At 44.3% G+C, this 19,351-nt stretch overlaps 2 pseudogenes across 1 annotated transcript; both read right to left on the bottom strand.

The window, feature by feature from the left end:
- Positions 1-2,122: 2,122 nt before the first annotated feature.
- On the bottom strand, positions 2,123-18,596 carry LOC150033673 (large ribosomal subunit protein uL2mz, N-terminal part-like; annotated as a pseudogene). The gene is made up of 2 exons (XR_016531967.1): positions 12,342-18,596; positions 2,123-11,994 (listed from the first exon to the last, which is right to left on the bottom strand). The product of XR_016531967.1 is annotated as a large ribosomal subunit protein uL2mz, N-terminal part-like (transcript).
- LOC150033674 (L-type lectin-domain containing receptor kinase S.6-like) lies at positions 6,557-7,645 on the bottom strand (annotated as a pseudogene).
- Positions 18,597-19,351: the final 755 nt, after the last annotated feature.

Here is a 19,351-nt window from a genome sequence, read left to right as displayed (position 1 = left end):
CCACATCTGACTCTTCATCCACTGGAATGGAACGACGATTCACGAGCTCGGCGGCCTTTTGCTTTAGCTCTTCGGCCCGAGCCTCAAAAAGGTTCATTTGCCGTTCCACCCCCCGATACTCCTTGGAAGACATTAGCCGGCGAAAGGCCTCCCTTTCCTGTTCACTCAACCTTTCTCTGAGGTTGAGCCCAACCGGGCGGACCTGATGATCCGCAGGAGGCTCCACGGGAAGCTGCTGCGCGACCTCTGGCGCGACTATCTTAGTCGCGGGATCGGCCCCGCCTAAGGCGGGTGCACGGGAGGGCGAAGGCGAAACAAAAATCGAATGGACTTCTTCGCCTTCCTTCATGTCGTAGCCTTAGCTTATCGACGGGTCTTGCATTAGATACATACAGCATTTTCTTTGACTCATGCAGAAGAACGTTCTTTGTTTGAGTTTGAAGTCGTTACCTTGCGGGAGCCACCTGGGCGAGACCCTTCTCTCCTTTTTTGATTATTTCCATATGGTATGTTGAATCACTTGTGAAGTCGACTGAACGTCGACCGTGTCTGCTTCAACTTCACCCGTCACTCGTGTCGTGTAGTGTAGCAAGACTAACAAGTGGTCAACTGAATTTATGAACGAGCAACTATTTATTAGTTGCAATACCTTTCTCTTTTTTGATTCTTCCTCCACTCACCTCCACGGGCGAATGGAGTCTAATACACTCTTTCTTGGCTAGTGTAGTAGACTCCATGAGAGGTCATTCGGAAGGGCTCCGTATAGTTCGATTTTGGGGCGTAACATTGTGGTTGTTCCCTCGACTGACCGAGAAAAACAAGTGAAAGAGGCATCTTCCATTCATATCGATTTTGGTTTTTCTGCACCATATTTAGATCTGCCTCTTCTTCGATCCGGAATTCCCAGCAAATCCTTGACTCCTCGAATACAATGGGATTTCACACCTGGCGAATCTTTCACTCTACCTCCTCTTATTAACACCATAGAATGTTCCTGCAAATTATGACCTTCGCCCGGAATGTGAGCAAATATATCATGTCGATTGCTCAACCGTACTTTGGCTATCTTACGTGGAGCTGAATTAGGTTTTTTCGGTGTTCTCGTTGAAACACGCGGGCGTACTCCTTGCTTCTGGGGACATTGATCCGAAGCTCGAGTACGGTCCGTGCGCCGTTTTTCTTCTCTACCATGACGAATCAATTGATTTAATGTAGGCATCGCTCTTTCCTTTGTCCTTCCCCCCTCTTTTTGCCCTCTCACTAGTGATTACTCCCGATCCGAAGCACCCCTTTTCCATTCATAGAGAAATCCAATCGTCAAAATCAATAAAAAGGCCATCATGGACCAAGATCCAAACAGATCAATCTTGTTGAGAGGTACTGCCCAAGGAAAGGAAAAGGTTACTTCCGGATCAAGGATAATAAATAAAATGGAAACAAGATAAAATCGTATATCGAAACGACTTCTGGCATCACCGGAAGGATCGAAACCACATTCATAGGCCGACAATTTTTCTGGATAGGTTGAACTATTGGAAGCAAATGGAAAAGGAACACCGAGTGGGATCAAAGAAACTAGCGGACTGATCACTAAATAGATACAAATAGGTGCAAATTCTGACATCACCACAGCCCACTTGGTTCTTTCGCTCCTTGATCGCGGAGCGGCATACCGAAAAAGAAAAGAAGAAAAAGCCCATTCCGAAACCTTCACTATCAAGTGAAAGATAATGAAAGAAATTCCAATGAGAAATTTAGGAACCCGGATGAAGATCAGAAAAAAGCAGCACTCAAACGAGGCGGGGGATCCATGTGAAGCAGACCGACAATCAGATAAGGAGAGATTCAATCAACCTCAGAGAGGAAAACTAGGGATTCCCGCATAATCAGGTAGCCGGAATCGCGGCAATGAAATCTCGAAACACACAACCACAACAATCAAATAGAAAGACTACGGCGAAAGCACAACCGCATCGGAGACATCTTGCACAGCCGGAACACAGACCCAAACTCACTAATCCCCTGATTCTAAGATTAGATATCAGTTAGTTCAATGATAGGTCTTTAACAAAGAAAAATAAAGAAATACCTGCCGCATCTTACATATATGAAATTTGCACGATTTTCCCGTTTTTGAACATCACTGAGATAGGCTTTTCCCCGAACCATTGACTGACCCTTGTTCGGGAGGGAGAAGTTTATTCATTCAATGGAGCTTTATTTGTTTGATCTAGTAAGGGGGGTGTTAGAAATAAGCCACCGCCCGACGAAACAGCGGTTTACAACAGAGCGACCCGGGACATCGAGCGAAGAGCTCCAATGCGCGTATTCGGAGCTACGCGGATGCCGTAGTCGCAGAAGCCGGATCAACATCATGACAACGGCATTCTGGAAACTGTTGGGCCAGCCACAATTGGTGTAATGTCTGGGTGCGTATGGCGGTACAAGAAAGCCCCTACTCCCAACAGTTGAATTAGGTTCAAGGGAAGGTCCTACTCGTCCCGTCGAACCAATAAAAAAACCACTTTCCTACTCGTCCCGCCAATAAAAAAACCCCTTACATTCCCACGGAGCGGTAGGCCCAGGGTCTCTAAGAGCTCACAACTTTCATCAAAGCGTTCTCCAATAAAGACATCATGAGATGTAGCCTCAAAAGGTCATATATGACCTCAGTCTCTGGTCTCGATTGTGGGTATCCCTACGAATACTAAACGAAAGGAAGAAAAGCACTCCCTTATTGTACTGAAAGAAGGGGCTTTTCCCTAAATATCTTGGGAAGCGAAGAAAATGAGAAATGAAGCGAAGTCGTCCCCTCTACTGATCGAACCCCCCGGAAGAGTTTACTGCTAGAAATCGAAGTGATTGAAAGCCTTCTATTCTATAAGAAAAATCGAAAGTAGTTACTTCTAGCTTCACGTAGGTCTATGAAGGTATCCCGCTTAGATTGAGAGTACGCCCCACCACGACCACGGATAAAGAAGCCGACTCCACCGTGCTATAGCTATATCGGGAATAGAGGAAAGATAAGATTAGGTCCGCCTTTGCTTACGGGGATGCCGTAGACTGAACACTTTCCAATACCAATAGAGATGAATAAAGAAAAGTACGTTTCTCCATCAGTTGAAAGCTCCCCCTTAGCTTACCAAGGCTTACGGCCTTATGCTAGTTCGCCTAGCGGTAAACCTTCTTTCTTCACCGGTTAGGATCGAGCCAATCATCACGGCTTTAGGGGAGCTGGTAATCCCTTTCCAGAGGAATTTGAAAGTTGCTCGAACCTGGTGAGAGGATTTTCTTTGTTGCAAGTCTTCTTCGCAGGATTAGTTAGTATGTGGTGCTTATCACTAAGCACCCTCTCTCTGTACTGTTCGCCTATCGGCTCACCTCCATTCGTCCTCGGAGCTTAAGGAGAATAGCTCAAGCTATAAGATTCAGCTGCCCGATATTTGAAAAAAACTCCCAACCCCGGGAACGGGGAAGGTAAGTGGTACCGGCATACTTCTCCTCTGTCTTGCCCGTCTTTCTTTAATTGGATTGGGAGACCCGACTCCTTAGGATAGTCTGAGGTCATGAGTTGCGCCTAATCCACTAATCTAATAGGTAATCTTTTCCAGTAGGCATCAGTTATTGGTGCAGCTGAGCATATGCTAGAAAAGGACCCGCCCTCGGAAAAAAGAGCATTTCATGATTCTTGCCCCTTATCTAATTACCCGTACCGTAGTTCTTTCTTCAAAAGAACTTCCGACAACACAGGTTACGCCTTTAAGCACTCCAACATCAAAATCGGTGGGATCACTAATCTTCGAATTTCCGGCTCACAAACAAAGCACCTACCTCGGGCCCAGGACTGTTCGCCGCTGCGCATCTTCGCCGACTACCTTTGATGGTTCGTGGTTGAACTAGGCAATAAGGGATATTTGAACTAGAAATGATGAAATGAGAGTTGCATTTATGCTTGTTCGCCGCTAGTTGTTGTTCGTCTTCTTTAGAAAGCCATACACGACTTTCAACATCGTCAGTCACTGAAGCACTTTTCAAACTATATGAAACAGCCTCTCTATACTTGAGATTCAGAGTCGTTTGGGAAGAGTCCTTAAGCGGCGGCATAACATGCTTCGCATCTATGCTGTTTACTGATTATGGAGTATTCGGTTTGGGTCCGGCTCGCTTGGCACTAGACCGGGAAAAAACTCCTCTAATTCTTATAGTCTCGAGTCAACGTGTCAGCCATTCTTTTCTCCGAAATCCTTTCTTCGAAATCCTTCTTTCCCCTCGTATTTCTCAGGGGCGGGGAAGACAACTCTATCAATAACAAGAAAAAAGTAGCAATTCCGTTGAAAGTGGTAAACGACTGATTCCTCTCTCGTTGTCTTGGAGGAGGTTCCTCTCTTGTTTCAGTGCCAGGGCTATGATTTTCTCGCTATTGAGACACTTACTTAATTTTAGGCGGAGAAGGGGAGGTAAGGAGGAATCAACGTTATCCACGATATTAAGGTAAGGTTTTGACTAAGGCTGGATATCCATATACGAGCTCGTAGCAAGGCTTTTTCCTTGTAACCTTCGTGCTGTCCCTTCGAAGCAGAGATATGGATCTCTTCTTGAATGAAAGCACCCTTTCTTTAGGAGCGGAGTCCCACGAAGCGGAGAAGTCAAGTCGCCTCTAAAGCCCCTCCTTTTGGTATAGCGGAACGAACTACTTGACTTTGTCCTCTTCGCCTTACTTACTCCTTCGTCCTCTGAGCCTATCGGCATCTTATTCGCCTATCGGCTCACCCCCGGGCTATTCGTCGCGTTGACTACTACCTTTTTGACATGTTCTTCGTCGCGTAGCACAGTAGATTGGTTTTGGAACAATACCGAGAAAATCATTGAAAATGCCCTATTTATTATCAACACTAATGTGAAATACACAACCTTGACTTCGACCCTTCGCCTATCGGTGAAATAAATAGGGTTTGCTTTACTATCGCAACCAGAGAGAGAGAGGCCTAATGCTCATCAGGTCTTCAACCTTGACAAGAAAGAGCTTATAGGTGTTCAATAGTCGCGAACAGGAACCTAATAAGTCCTTGTATAGGGTGGGCCTGGGCCATAATGGAAGTATAGCGGGGCTTTAGAGGTGAGCCGATAGGCGAACAAGCGTGGCTGTAAAGCGAAGTGGCTGTTTCATTTCATAGTTCATCTTGACTTGAGTGAAGCGATCGAAGTCCTTAGATGATACTTGACACAGCGGGCATAAGTAAAGAATGGAGCTCCTGTTCGAAGCGTACTTGTTCGCCGCACGCCATTTTGGAGAAATCGAGACTGGGGGGAAAGAGCAACCAACTCCTAGGATATGTCTCGAATGCTTTTCTTTCGCCATCTCCAAGTATACCAACAGACATAACTGAAACAAGAAGAAGATGTAAGCGACGAAGAGGACGGATTCCGCTGCTATTGCTATTTCACCGATAGGCGAACAAGCAAAGAAGGCCGTAAGGGGACGAGGTGAGCTGATAAGCGAACAGTCCGCCGGGAGGTGAGCCGCGATAGCTATGGAATAGCCGTAGGGCACGAACGGTATTCAATTGATTTGAGCTCTATCGTCCCACCGGTCCAAGCCATATCAACGAAAACCGTCCGTTGTCCTTTACTTGTTTAGTGGCATCTGTCTGAGGGCATCTGGAATTGTCTGTTTCGGTATTCACTCTTGTAAACGGTCGCAAACGCTCATCTGTCTACGACCCTTCTTTCTTTTATTCATATTCAATATCCCGGTTATCTTTTTAGCGAATATCTCCCGTGCTTGGTTAATCGATTGAAGTACAGGTGCTTCGGTCAGCATGCATGACTAGGTGCTAAAGAGGTGCTAAAGAAATAGAAGCTTTTTATGCTCAAATTACATCAGCAGGATCAACTGTAGGTATTGGAAATTGGTAAAGCATGACTGACGTCCTCAATCCGTCAATCCAATCAATACCGCTTCCCCTCTTTTATTCAAGATAGCTGCTTTTATTTTATTCAAGGGGGGGCGACTTGCTTGTAAGTAACATAATTTTTTTCTTGAAAGATATGCTACTTCCCGCTCTTCTGTCTGTCATCTGTCAACAGGTATCGGTCGCATCTGGTCAATCAGTACACACGATATCTGTCTGTAAATAAATCGAGATCTTTTTCGTTATGAGTAGTATTGTTTATCAGAAAGGAACTGAAAGACTATATCTGGGCTAGCTCGACTCCACCCCTACCAGGGCCTGAGCCCTTGGGGTGGAGGTGAGCGTTAATACAGTTTCAAACTATGAAATAAAAAAGAGTCTTAACAATAAGTCGACAACAGGTATCAAAATTATACAACAAGAAATAAGCAGAAATAGGTGCATAACGGTAAAAATGAGAATGAAATAGATAAGAATTTGGAATTCATACTTCATTTTCGGGCATTACAGAGGTTATATAATACACTCGACTATAAGGAGAGGAATAGTTATAAAAAACTATATTAAAGGAAACACAACTTCTTCGTTGAGGTTTGTTGAAAGGTGGAATTCCACCGATATAAAAAATTGAAGACTGGTGTTGGTTAACAAGCTTCAACCATGTCTGATACCAACTGCAACAAAGACCCCATACTGACAACCATTTGAAGTAATGTGGCCTTTCCTGAGCAAGTCTTAGCTAAATTGGCTCCGTTGGGTCATATACAGTGCATCATCAAGACTGGGACGATCTCCACCGAGATTCAATATTTCTTCAGATTCAGGTAAAACTGGTCAAATGCCCACTCTTGGTTTACTCACCGGCAACACAGAGTGGTGCTTCACCTCTAAGAATCCTTGCAGCTTCCTTCACCGGCGCTCACCTTTTTTGTCTGGGTGCACACAAGAAAGTCCCATCATCAGCATCCTTTCCATTTCCACCCCTTCTTCCCCATCAACCGTCGAATCAGCTGCCTCAATTAGTTTCCCCTTTTTCCACAGGTCCCAGACCCAGTCAACAACCACAATTCCATTATCATCAAGAGGCCTTCTCCCCGTTGCCACCTCTAACACTACCACACCAAAGCTGTAAACATCTGTCTTCTCAGTGGGAATACCCGAATAAACATACTCAGGTGCAAGATATCCCATTGTTCCTGCCGGTATAGTAGCTTCTCTTGTATTCGAACTGTGTTCATAAACTTCTGCCAGACCCAAATCCCCAAGCTTAGCATTGAACTCCGCATCAAGCAATATATTGCAAGTCTTCACATTTCTTTCTTTGAATTGAATTGCCTCTCACATTCTTCATTCAGATAAGTAAGAGCAGAAGCAACCCCCAAAACGATATGAAATCTTTGCTTCCATGACAGGACTCTCGTCGAATTGGAGTTTCTGTGGAGAATATTGCTGAGGCTTCCATTGGGTAAGTAATAATAAACCAGGACTAACTCAGTATCTTCACAGCACCATCCTTGAAGCTGAACCAAGTTCTTGTGCCGTAAACAACCCACCATTGTTTCAAACTCTGTGGTTCAAGGATTGCGCACGCAATCAATTCCATTGGCCCTCTCAAACCTTTTAATAGCCACTTCTCCACCAGATGGAAGAAACCCAAAGGTCTTGAATTGCCACCAATCAACAATGTGAACTGTTGAGCCCTGTCCGTTAGAGGCAGAGAAACCAACATGCATTCAATCTTTTAATTGCTTGGAGAGGTAAATTTGGGCAACAAGAAGAGGACTTGGAGGCCTAATCGGCGAGTACCCGATTCACACCCGGATCATTTTCATTGCATCTCTGTACTCAATCCAAACCGTTATCTGTCTCCCACTGGTCAAATCAATCCCCCTTGAAACAACATTAACGGAAGCCAAAGATACGCCCTCGCTTATATACCTATATGGTTGACATCAATACCTATATGATTCCCATTGATGTCAACAAGCGAAGGGTCGAAACTGGTATCAAATTCCACAGCGATGAATGAATCTTCCCCATCTAAGGCCAGTTCTGGGAGACCCATATACCCGGGGCGGAAAGAATCCGCATTAGAGGTGATCAGAAACGCAATCCCATCTCCAGAAGGACACAGTGGGGAAGATAGTTTTGAGAAGGAGAAACGGCATGAGAAAGATGCGGTGGAGTTCGTCTCGGAATCAAGAAACCGAATAGGGTAGACATAAAAAGCTCTGCCCACGCCTGAAGCAGAGGAAGAAGAAGAAGAGAGGCAGCTGACTTCTTGAGTGAGACTAATGGCTTTGTTTCTGAAGTAAGCATCACCAACTAAATTCTTTGCTTTTTGATTCGCTTGGTTCACCGTCTATCTTTGCTCTTAGGGGAATGGGATAGCAGTGCAGATGAATTGAATCAAGAGTCAACCACCACTTGTAATTGAATCAGTAAGCGCAGGTACTCAAGATAGAGATTGGGATAGTTCATCCACTGCTCTCTTTCCGACAGACTGCTCGAATGGACAGACTCATAAAGAGAAGTGCGACCTCAGCACCGCATCTATCGACCGGGCTAACTGCCCCCGTTGACTCCCTTTTCCCGATCTACTGATTTTGCATGGGCCTCTTCCTATCTCTCAGTCTCATTCCCTATCAGAACCAAGCGACCTTCACTTCTGACTAAAGAACTAATAAGTGTTGAGACTCAAAGTAAGGACTCTACCTATCTAGCTATCCATTTTTTTAAATAGAAGAAAGCTACAATCTCATAAAGCTTGCAGGCAAGGCGTTGCTCCGCTCTTGGCTAGCATCCAGACTGCCTTAGTTAGCTACATCCCTCAGGGTTTAACATCCAGAAAGTCACGCAGCGAGCTATCAAACAAGAAGTCGTGAACTCCAGAAAGGAAAGAAAGAACTCCAGCAAAGATAGCATAGACGGGTACTGCTACTTGAAAGCCTAAGGAAAATAGCAAGACAGGGGTTCTCATTACTATGGATATATCCTCACCCCTTACTTCTCTTCCATTTTCATTGTATCCTTTTTGAGTTGAAGAAAGGCCCTGTCTTCCAATCAGTCTTTCTTTCGTACTCCCTTCTTTCTCCCCCTTCGGTTAAAGCAAGCCCGTCCAATCCTCTATGCATTACCCCTTTCCCGCCTTCGACTTCAAGCAGTAACCAGCTCGCTGCTCTAACGGGTGGGTTTGAGCCAGGGGTTACGCAAGTCCTTCTTCTCATTGGAAAAAAGAATAGAAAGAAGAACATACGGGAGTAGGAAGAGCAAGTCAGCTACCCTGCCTGTCAGCTACTTCTATGCTCTTGTTTTCAATAGATAGGATGGAAGCACTATCAGTCCTTTCTGCGTCTATTTTAGGTCTAACTCAAGAAATTGTGTAAGTGAAGGCGGATCGAGCTTATACTCTTAATTATCCTGTGTCTACTCTTTAGGCAGAATACCGTCACCCAAATTGAAAATTCCCAAACTCGGGGATGTTTCCAGTACCCAGATTTTCTTACCATGAGTACACCGAGCTAAGAGAATAGATCTCGTCTATAAGAGTCCTGTTTGTTGCCGAGGAGCTTAGCGGAGAGTATAGAAGATAAGCGGTGTTGCGAATGTTTCCTTTATTGACCGTAAACGTTTAGGCCCTAAAGTCAGATTTAAAGAATAGTTTCGAACGAACCGAACCCACCCCATTCAATTCAGGGCTGTAACTGAAGCAAGCACTTGGCTTTAGAGCCCTATCACGTAAGGGAGAAGAAAGACTGAATGTGTGAAGCATACGGGGGGTAAGAAGGGAACTTCTCCCCCTGTCTGTCATCTGCGATCAATGCACTCAATTTATCTTGATTTGGGCAGTCACGGGCTCTTTGAGGGCCTCCACAAATGAAACAACCCCAACCCTTTGTTAGGTTTACCAGGCTTGTTCCCAGCTCTTTGGTAGCATGTTCTTCCCCTTTCTTTTGCTCTCCACTCCACCCGTCTTGTTGCCTCGAAGAAGTTTCCCCTTTGTTTGTGCGAATGAGTAGGTTTTTCCATGTCATCTACCATTCTTTCTGCAGCAATGATCGCAGAAGCCAAATCCGGTACATTTTGCCAACGAAGTTCTACAGTTCAGAATAAATGTGAAAAGAAGAATACCTGTTCTATCTGTAATGTTCTATGTTACCAACTCTGTTACCGAGAGAACAAGTAACTCTGCTATTACCTCTCACTATTGTATTGATTGTACCTGTAAAGAAGAATATCTGTTAAACAGAGTCAAATAGTATGTTACATTGATTTTCCCGAGCTAACAATAGATGTTCTTTGAAACTCGTTGAACGAGAAATATCTGTTCTTTTCTTCTTTCTTCTCTTATCTTCTTGCTTATCACGTAGGACTTCATCTTTTATGAATGCATACACCTGTTGGGCTGGGGTCGAACTTCTTTCTTGTGTTTGACTTACCTACCGATTCAACCTCGGAATCAATCCCAATGTAGTTCGATTTTACTCGCATCAATCCCGAACGATGCACAAAGAGAAAACCAGTATCCGCCGCTAATTGATTAATACAGTAGCTCCAGAGAAAAAGTAGCGCTACCACCAATAGAATAATGGCGAGGGACTTTATTTGTTTTTCAACACCCGAAGGTAGCCGCACAAGCCTAAGAGAGAGTGTAGGGGGTGCTGGTTCCTTCATTATTTTAGCAAAAGTTCCTGCGGCTCGAGCCAGCTTTGCGCTTTGACCTGGATGACATTCTATATCATGTACCCATGTTCCTATACGTATATCGGCGAATGGTATGCAATTTCCTATTTGAGAATTTAGATAAAGTATCTCGTATCTAGTTGCGGGGGGGCGTGGCCAAGAAGCAGCCAGCTGACTGCCCCCTTCCATTCGGCCTTTCTTCGCTGTGTGAATAAGGTCTTAGTATGTATGGCCATTCTGGGCGGGTCGCAATAAGTCGCTGGTCGAAGGTTTGGACCAATCGCAATTCATCACCATCTTGCCCGCTTCCAATTGATGACTGGCTATTAAATAAGTGTTGACCTAAGTCCCTGTGCTGGGGCTCGGCTCCCGAACCGTACGTGAGCTGCCTCGTACGGCTCTTCCTAAGAACTTAAAGCCCCCTCTCTCTAAATAGAAAAAAAAGACTTTCAAAAAAGCCTTGCCAACTATAATAAGTGGCTATTATTAGAGAAACAGCTTCGTTCCTTGACTTCTTTGCTCAGTCAAGCTTCCTTGTTCCTTAGTGTAGTCTCGGTCCATAGTTTAAGACTCCGTTCCAACTAGCCTACCTAGTATATATCCACAGTTGACGTGACTCCGTACCGACGCCTTTCCCTTTGTAGACGGCTAAGTTACTTCGTAACCTTAACGTACTGATTTTCGTACTTTCTTACTATATCATAGGCCTTTGTCGGGCTTTCGTCCCTTCGCCTATAGGCGAAGGCTTGGCTTCGCTATCGCTCATGACTTGGTATAGAGTCCGTGTAGTGGTCGGCCTTTCGAATGCCTCCTTCCTGACTTTTCTGAGAGGCCCTTTACGACTATAAGGAAGAGGGGGCTGTTCACCTTTGTCAACTTAGCTACTTAATACTCAATACTAAAGTAAAGGCGAACGGCATTCTGAGCTGGAAGGAGGCAAGCAAATGAAGGGAGGCATTACGGGCCGACTACAAGAAGCAAAGCTTCGTAGACTCGACAAGTCGCTTATAGAATGCCGACTACTAAGTGAAGACTTTCCACTTCATTGAAAAAGGGAAGGTTCGAAGACGCTCGACCGATAGGGAGAGGGGAAGGGGGGGGAGGGAAGCGAAGCTTAGCGAGCTTTCCGCCGGCCGACCACTACATAAGCCACTGGCGGAGAAAGCTCGAAGAGCTCCCCTTCATTCGTTGCTAAGCCAAGGTCCCAGGTCTCCGAGTCAGCCCGCGCTTTTTCGAAGAATCCTGCACCCATGGGCATACGGCCTGGCAGGCCTTCCCTTTCCGCCGGAGCTTCATGGGCGTTGCCCCGTTCCCCAATCAGATGTTTGGATGTGAGCTATACTCCGCGAGGAGCCAAACGGGCGTATGGCCTTGCCATTTGACCTCTCTTCCCGTGTGACTAGGAATGCTCAGTGACAACCTCTCAATTGTCACCGCCTGGCCTCTCTTGCTACCACGGTAGCACCTAGTGTGGTCAGCACCAATCGTGTTCGGGTCACGAAGCTTACACTCATTCACATTGGTTCATCCAGCTATGCCCCGGGCCTTTTGCTCTTCTAACGTAAAAGGTGGCCGGCCATTCGTCAACGCCCAGGAATCCGCTTGACATCTCAGCGGCGGGATTGGATACCCGCATCCGATCGAAGTTCCATTTTAGTGCCCCCCTAACATAAAGGCGAGCTTTTCTAGGTGGGTCGCTTCGCGCAAGACATTGCTTAGGACCAACGGGTCACACGACAGGTGCACGATTGACTTTGCACGCTCCATCCTTCGGCCCTTCGCCTATCGGCTTGGCAGGTAAGCTACCTTGATCCGTCTCTGGTTTCGATTCGTTATGCTCAGCACCTCCAACAAGCCCTAAAGTCTCTTGCCGCCTAAAACTCCGCCAAGAAAGCGCAGCTTTACGTTTAATCCTATGTGCCCAGAGAATGCTATGCGTTCTCCACTTTCGGACCTCGCAAAGAGAGAACGTGTTTTTTCCTCTGAGTTTCTCTCTCATTCGCGGAGCGAAGAAAGCGGGCTTTGCCCCAGCTACCGCTACCCTTGGGAAACCAAAAGAGCTACCGAAGGAAAGGGATGCTGTCTCTCCCTTGGTCTTTTGAGAGGAGAAGGCGGAGAAGAAAACGTCCTTCGCGCAAGTTTTTTTGCTTCCTGCGCCCTTACTAGTACTAGTAAAGGGGCTCTTCGACCAAGGAGGCATCCTGGTAGGAAGGCCGACCACTACATAAGCCGCCATCCGTCCAGGAGAGAAGCAAGCTACCTTTCTTTGATCCACCTTCCCGGGCGGGGAAGAGAACGAAAATAGGCCGCGGATGGTGGTCGTGGTAGGTTCGAGGATCTTACGCGGCGGAGCGAACTCCTCTATCGTCTTGCATTTCCTCTGGCGGACCCCCTCTTTCCATCGTACTGGAGCGATCCGAGAAGAACGATTAGGGTCATATTCTATTCTTTCCACAATGCCCATAGACGAAGTGCTTCGTTTCAGATCAATTCTTCGCTGCAATCGCTTCGATCCACCCCCTCGGTGAAAACCCGTAATACGCCCTGAGGAATTCCTACCAGCGGACTTCCCTGTACTCAAAGTGAATTGTCTAAGTGCTCTCCCCTCTTGGCTTTGTCTCTTTGTCGAGATCGTAATCATTCGATTCCGCCCCTCTTCCTCTCGGTCGAGCTGCTTCGCCCCTCTCCCTCTCGGTCGAGCTGCTTCGCCCCTCTCCCTCTCGGTCGAGCTGCTTCGCCCCTCTCCCTATCGGTCGAGCTGCTTCGCCCCTCTCCCTATCGGTCGAGCTGCTTCGCCCCTACTCTTATAAAAAAAAGGCAGGCTAGCCCCTACTCCTTCTTTCTTCTCCTTCATCGTCGTTGGTCCTTTTTTTTGACATAACATTCTCGGCTGCCTCCGGTCCGGTAGGAAAGAAACCTGTAGCCAGTGACTAGTTCCGCTATGGAGCTACGTGTTCTGTTTACGCGCTACTAAGCACGTCGAGACTCTCTTTCGAAAGTGAGATCACCACTGGCTTGAAGAAGAGGGAAAGATCACTCCTAAATGCAGCCTTTCTCTTATATACGATACCAGCAGACGCACGCACCCCTGCCTCCCTCGCTGTCAAAACTCTCCTCTCCAGTGAGACCAGCCACCTCCTTTCCTTCAACTAATTCAAGCGATTCCGTCAGTAGGAAAGTCATCTCACTGAACATTGGATTATATATACTGAAAAAAAACAACGCTAAATCGAAAGTCCAATATAGATATACAACGAATATTCGTCCCCTTACTAATAAATCAAGTGGCTTTTCTTCTAAAGTGAGGAAAGGCTCTTAGCAACCGATGACCGGCTCAATGAGCCGCCTTTGGGCGATGGCCAATCTCTTACTTAAAGAAAAATCGTCACATATTTATGTAATACGAAATTCTGAATGACTGACTTTTTTCAGTAAAATGAATGACTTGCTTCTTCCGTTTTCTTGCCTGCGCTAACGCCCCGCTACTATACTGGAATATATAAAGGAAGGCCTTACCCGGACCAATGGTTCGTAGACTCGGAGTCAAATTCTTGAGTCCTAAGGCCCTATGCCTAGGTGGCGACTCTAAACCCCTTTTTCTCCTCTTTTGATAGGGCTTTGTGGCCAAAGTCGTGATGATGTGGCAAGCGGTGCCAAACAAAATGCGGGCGCTACTGCTGGCGACTCCACTGGGGAATAGAAGCCTCAAATCTATGGTTTTTGGCTTCTCAATAGCTTGACTTGAAAATGAACCAACATTCCCATTGTTCTTGTTTCCTTTGTTCAAAATAGAATATGTAGAAACTTAGGGTTCACCTATTTTCAATAAGCACACACCACCTCACTACACCTAAGCATTGCATGCATTTGCATCTTGCATATAGTCCCGAAATAGGAAAACCCGGTGGGAAGTATTGGTTGCTACGGTCCAGGGAGCCGAGTCATACCATGAGTATATGAAAGGCCTGGAATTTCATTATCGATTACCAGATCCGGGTCCTTATTTGACTCATAGTTTTGATTTATCTCTTTTAGACTTGGCTAGGTTAGATTCTTTAAGTAAAGAACTACTTGCCATCACGGATTATCAATCAATTATGTTCTTTGGAACTTCTGTGTCAGATGTTTTTAATCACCTTGATCAAAGTCAAGTTATTGATGTAATAAGCCATTATAATATAATGGATATTTTTTTCGTATCTTTGTTGCGTCAATTTTAGGTCTTGGCTGTGCTGTCTGGTATAGCTTTATACCAGGCTTAGTGAATCAACTACCAATTGATCACCCAATGTTCACCATGAAACCTTATGATCTTATACATACCCCGTACTTTCGGGATTTTTCATTAGGTACACCTAACGATGTTTCGGCATTGGTACTCTCTGCCTTTGAACATCAGTATCCTTTTACTGAGATAACTATGAATGCTAGTGGAATCGAGCAGAATGTTCTGAGTTTAGGTCTAATGGTATCATTGTTTATCACAACTGGTAAGCTGCCACCAGGATTGTGAGAATCTACTGTGTGTAAAAGGACCAACGATGATTTATAGGGTATCTTTCCCTATTCGGAGGAGGAGCAGAAGAAGTTCTTTGGGAAGTTTGATCAATAGGCCCGAAGAGGTGTGTATTTTGTATTTGAATATGAATTCGTTTTTACTTTCTTTAACATCACAGAAACCAGTGATACGACGTCATTCGAATGTTCCTCTATGGTACAAACTTAGTGGATCAGGGCCCAGTCTCCTCCGTATGAGGGATTTATTGGGGAACCCCGAATATAAGACGGAGCTACGAAGCTCTGTAATGAAGGCTAAAGCCCTGGGGAGCAATACCTTTATCTACAATTATGATGAATCCACAAGGGTTGAATATACCCTAGCTCCATGGGTACCTTTGACAGGGAAAGATTGCTTTCCGCTCAAGATTGATGGTAATCGATTCACTATACCAATTGAAGGTGATCGGTTACCACTAGAAGGTAGATTGAATCGGAAACTCAGTCTAGCGGATGTATTCCGCAAGAGTGAGAGAATACGGAGCTTTAAGCTCTCAGATGCATTAAATTATGCATATATCCGGGACCTACGCTTTGTTATTGTGATTTGTATTATTTATTGGTATTATGTGTATTCGTGTCCCCCTTCCACTGAATGAGCATCCATTTGCGTGGACATCCCCGGATTTTCAATTATTAAGAAACGTGCTTTCTGATACCTACCTAACTCATGTTTGCTCTTTACATCCTACTGTGAATAGCCCATGCCCATGCGGTGAGCCACTCAATCAAACAGCAAGGGATCTCTTTCCCCTCAACTCTTTTGATCCTCTCAATATCAATCCTAAACCTGTTTTGAATCAAAAAACATGTTCAATATTGGTTGGGACCATCATCCTAGTTCTTGCGCTAACTGAGTCTGTTTCCCCACATGGAATTTTCATTGAAATATCAAATGAATACAAAACCAAAAATGAATCAAAGCTTATATTACATCAAACAACTAGGACTTATTGTAGTAACAAAGAATATTCTCTTTATTCATTAGTTTTTAAACTCAATGAAGTACATTCTGTATTTAAGACTTCTGACAACAATTACCTCTCTGAAGTAGGCCTTCTATCCATACAAAATTCTCTGCTTTTTGGTAGTTACTCCTTTTCTTTCACCACTACATTTAGTTATTCAATATAGGGATGATGACCGGACACCTTCTTCATTTTCTATGGAACCAACTGTTCTTGAGGACCATGTTGTCATTGGTGCTCTAGGGGCTTTATTAATTGAAATATTAGCAGCATCTTCATATTTTTGTGATTCTTGTTTCTCCACATATAATATTAAAGGATTAGATTCAGTTGCTCCTTACCACTCAAGAATCCAAGAGTGGAGGGGGGTGGAAGAACTTCTTATACTAGATTGCTCATGTTCTTGTATAACTGTTCCCACAGAAAGACTGATTGATCAAATCAAAACGATTATGAATAATCCACAACTTGTTGATTTGATCAATCGTTTTTGCAACATACCAATAAGAGATGCAAGTGGCCGTCTTTGTAGTCATAACACTTGCTTTCCTCACAAGACTTTCATTAGTGATATATTGAGAAATATTCTTTTGGAGGACATGCACAGTGTAATGAAAAAGAAATTTCGCTAGGAAGACAAGCACACTGATTTTTGAGGCCGCATCAATGAAGAAGATCAACGTGTTCCCATCTTTCAATTCGTGATCATGCACGAAACTCCCCCAACCTACCTTTAATGTAATGTACGAAATCACTCATTTACATCGCTCTCAAGTAGACTCGGAACTCTTCACTTCTGTGCCTAGCGTAAATCTAGAACTTAGCAATATGATTGGGGGTGGCTTTCCAGCTACGCCATCAATTAAGGTCAAGGAAAGGTCGGATTCTCTACCTATCACGAGAGAGGGACTTGAGATCATCGGAACTTTGGATCGTGTTTGGAGAAGTACGAGAGTTTTCTCTGTCCTATGAAGGTTTTTTTCTATGCTGGAGGGCATAGGCCCCTTGACCTAGAAATGGATCCAACCTGACCCAAAGATCATCAGGAAAAGGGAGTATGCCTCCAGACTGCTAAAGAATTAGAAAGCCTCTTTTCCCGTTCGTGACCTATAGCCAATTAAAAGAAAACGAAACTAGGATCATAGGACTAATGACTGGGATCACTTGACTCCTCATCTCTCTCTTTCTCCACCGAAAGAAAGCCTAGTTCTGAAACAATAGAATGACCCGACGCTATCCCAGTTCCAGTTTCGCTAACATGAGTAGGTTAGGCATTCGAGTAGCAACCGTCCTTAGGTAAAACCTTATTTCGCCGGGTGTGATTATAGAATTCTCGATGATGCTTTTCACAACACAAGGCAACTCTGCCATTTCATTTACTATCTAAAACTTTTGACGTGACATCTGATCCTTACTCCCTCACTCACAGCAGTACCTGTTAAAGCAGAGACTGCTTATCCTAAGAATGACAGGTATTGCTGCCCATTTCTCATTTGAACCTGAGACCTGTAGCTGATTCAATAAAATCTATACTCTTTCCTATTAACTGGGAATAGTCCTTCTATTCATTGCCTTTCCTTCTTCGTCCAGTAAGGTATGAAGCACTAGCTCAACCACACCAGATTCTAGCAAAAAAGCTTTTCTTCCAGGGTAGTGAGAAAAGAGCGGTTAACGGAACACTGACATATTCTGATTCACGAGAACAAGTCATTGGGTTACAGACCATCAAATAGTCCCAGTGATCCCGGACAAGCAGTAGCCGCTGCTGCTTGTCTTCCTTTTACGGGTTGTCTATCGATCTCATAGGGTTCACTCCCTCAAGTGATGTTCTTCGAGTCGTGATGCTGTGATTGTCGTCTTTCGAATGTTGGATTTGTCTGGCATGGACTCGATCCTTCACCGTTTAAATAATATCATCAAACCAAACTCAAAATCCTCCCCTACTAAATCTTCTGAGTTCTAGCTTTCCTCAACCTATTGATAGAGTTCTTAGCCTACCGGTGACCGGCTTTCAAAAAAGCACCTTTGGGCGGAGGTTTCTCGATCAACTAACAACCTTGAAGAAGAAAGAAAGCACTTTTCTTATAATACGATAATAAATAAGTACTCTAAGTTGCAGGGAAGAAGCTAGATCAAGAGTCAGGGAATTCCTGATTGAGCAACCTTTCCATTCCCTTTTCCTTGCCACCATAATGATTCAATTCCTAGTAGTATCAATGAGACAAGTCGGTTCATAGATCAAGAAAGAATTCAGCTGCTTACAGGGACGGTTACGCGATACGTCTTTTCATACTCGCCTTTTCTTTAACCCAGCTATCAACCTAGCCATTCTCGCTTGTTGCTTTAAGGGGTCTCCCCACTTTATGTGGGTATATATATAGGCTTCGTCGAGAATACCAACGGCAACTACAGGTTTTATTACGGGACAGCTCATTTCATATCGATCTATTATGCGCCTCCGCATCTAGCATTGGGTAGACCTCATACAATAACTGTCCTAGCTCTACCGTATCTTTTGTTTCATTTCTTCTGGAACAATCACAAACACTTTTTTGATTATGGATCTACTACCAGAAACTCAATGCGTAATCTTAGCATTCAATGTGTATTCCTGAATAATCTCATTTTTCAATTATTCAACCATTTCATTTTACCAAGTTCAATGTTAGTCAGATTAGTCAACATTTCTATGTTTCGATGCAACAACAAGATGTTATTTGTAACAAGTAGTTTTGTTGGTTGGTTAATTGGTCACATTTTATTCATGAAATGGGTTGGATTGATATTAGTCTGGATACAGCAAAATAATTCTATTAGATCTAATGTACTTATTAGATCTAATAAGTACCTTGTCTCAGAATTGAGAAATTCTATGGCTCGAATCTTTAGTATTCTCTTATTTATTACCTGTGTCTACTATTTAGGCAGAATACCGTCACCCATTGTTACTAAGAAACTGAAAGAAACCTAAGAAACGGAGGAAAGGGGGGAAAGCGAGGAAGAAACAGATGTAGAAATAGAAACCACTTCCGAAACGAAGGGGACTAAACAGGAACAAGAGGGATCCACCGAAGAAGATACTTCTCCTTCCCTTTTCTTCTCTTACTCAATTCAACAAAGGGTTCAGAGATTATAAAGTAAACCTGAGAAAGAGTGACGGAGACAATGAGAAGTTGGGGAATTGAATCAGCTCGACCCTTTCCTTTCCATTCTATCTTTTCTTACTTGAGA

The sequence above is a fragment of the Benincasa hispida genome, chromosome 9, assembly GCF_027475165.1.
Source record: "Benincasa hispida cultivar pf3 chromosome 9, pf3_genome.v1.1, whole genome shotgun sequence".
In the NCBI taxonomy this organism is placed as follows: Eukaryota; Viridiplantae; Streptophyta; class Magnoliopsida; order Cucurbitales; family Cucurbitaceae; genus Benincasa; species Benincasa hispida.
This window is presented reverse-complemented; position numbering and strand designations above follow the sequence as displayed.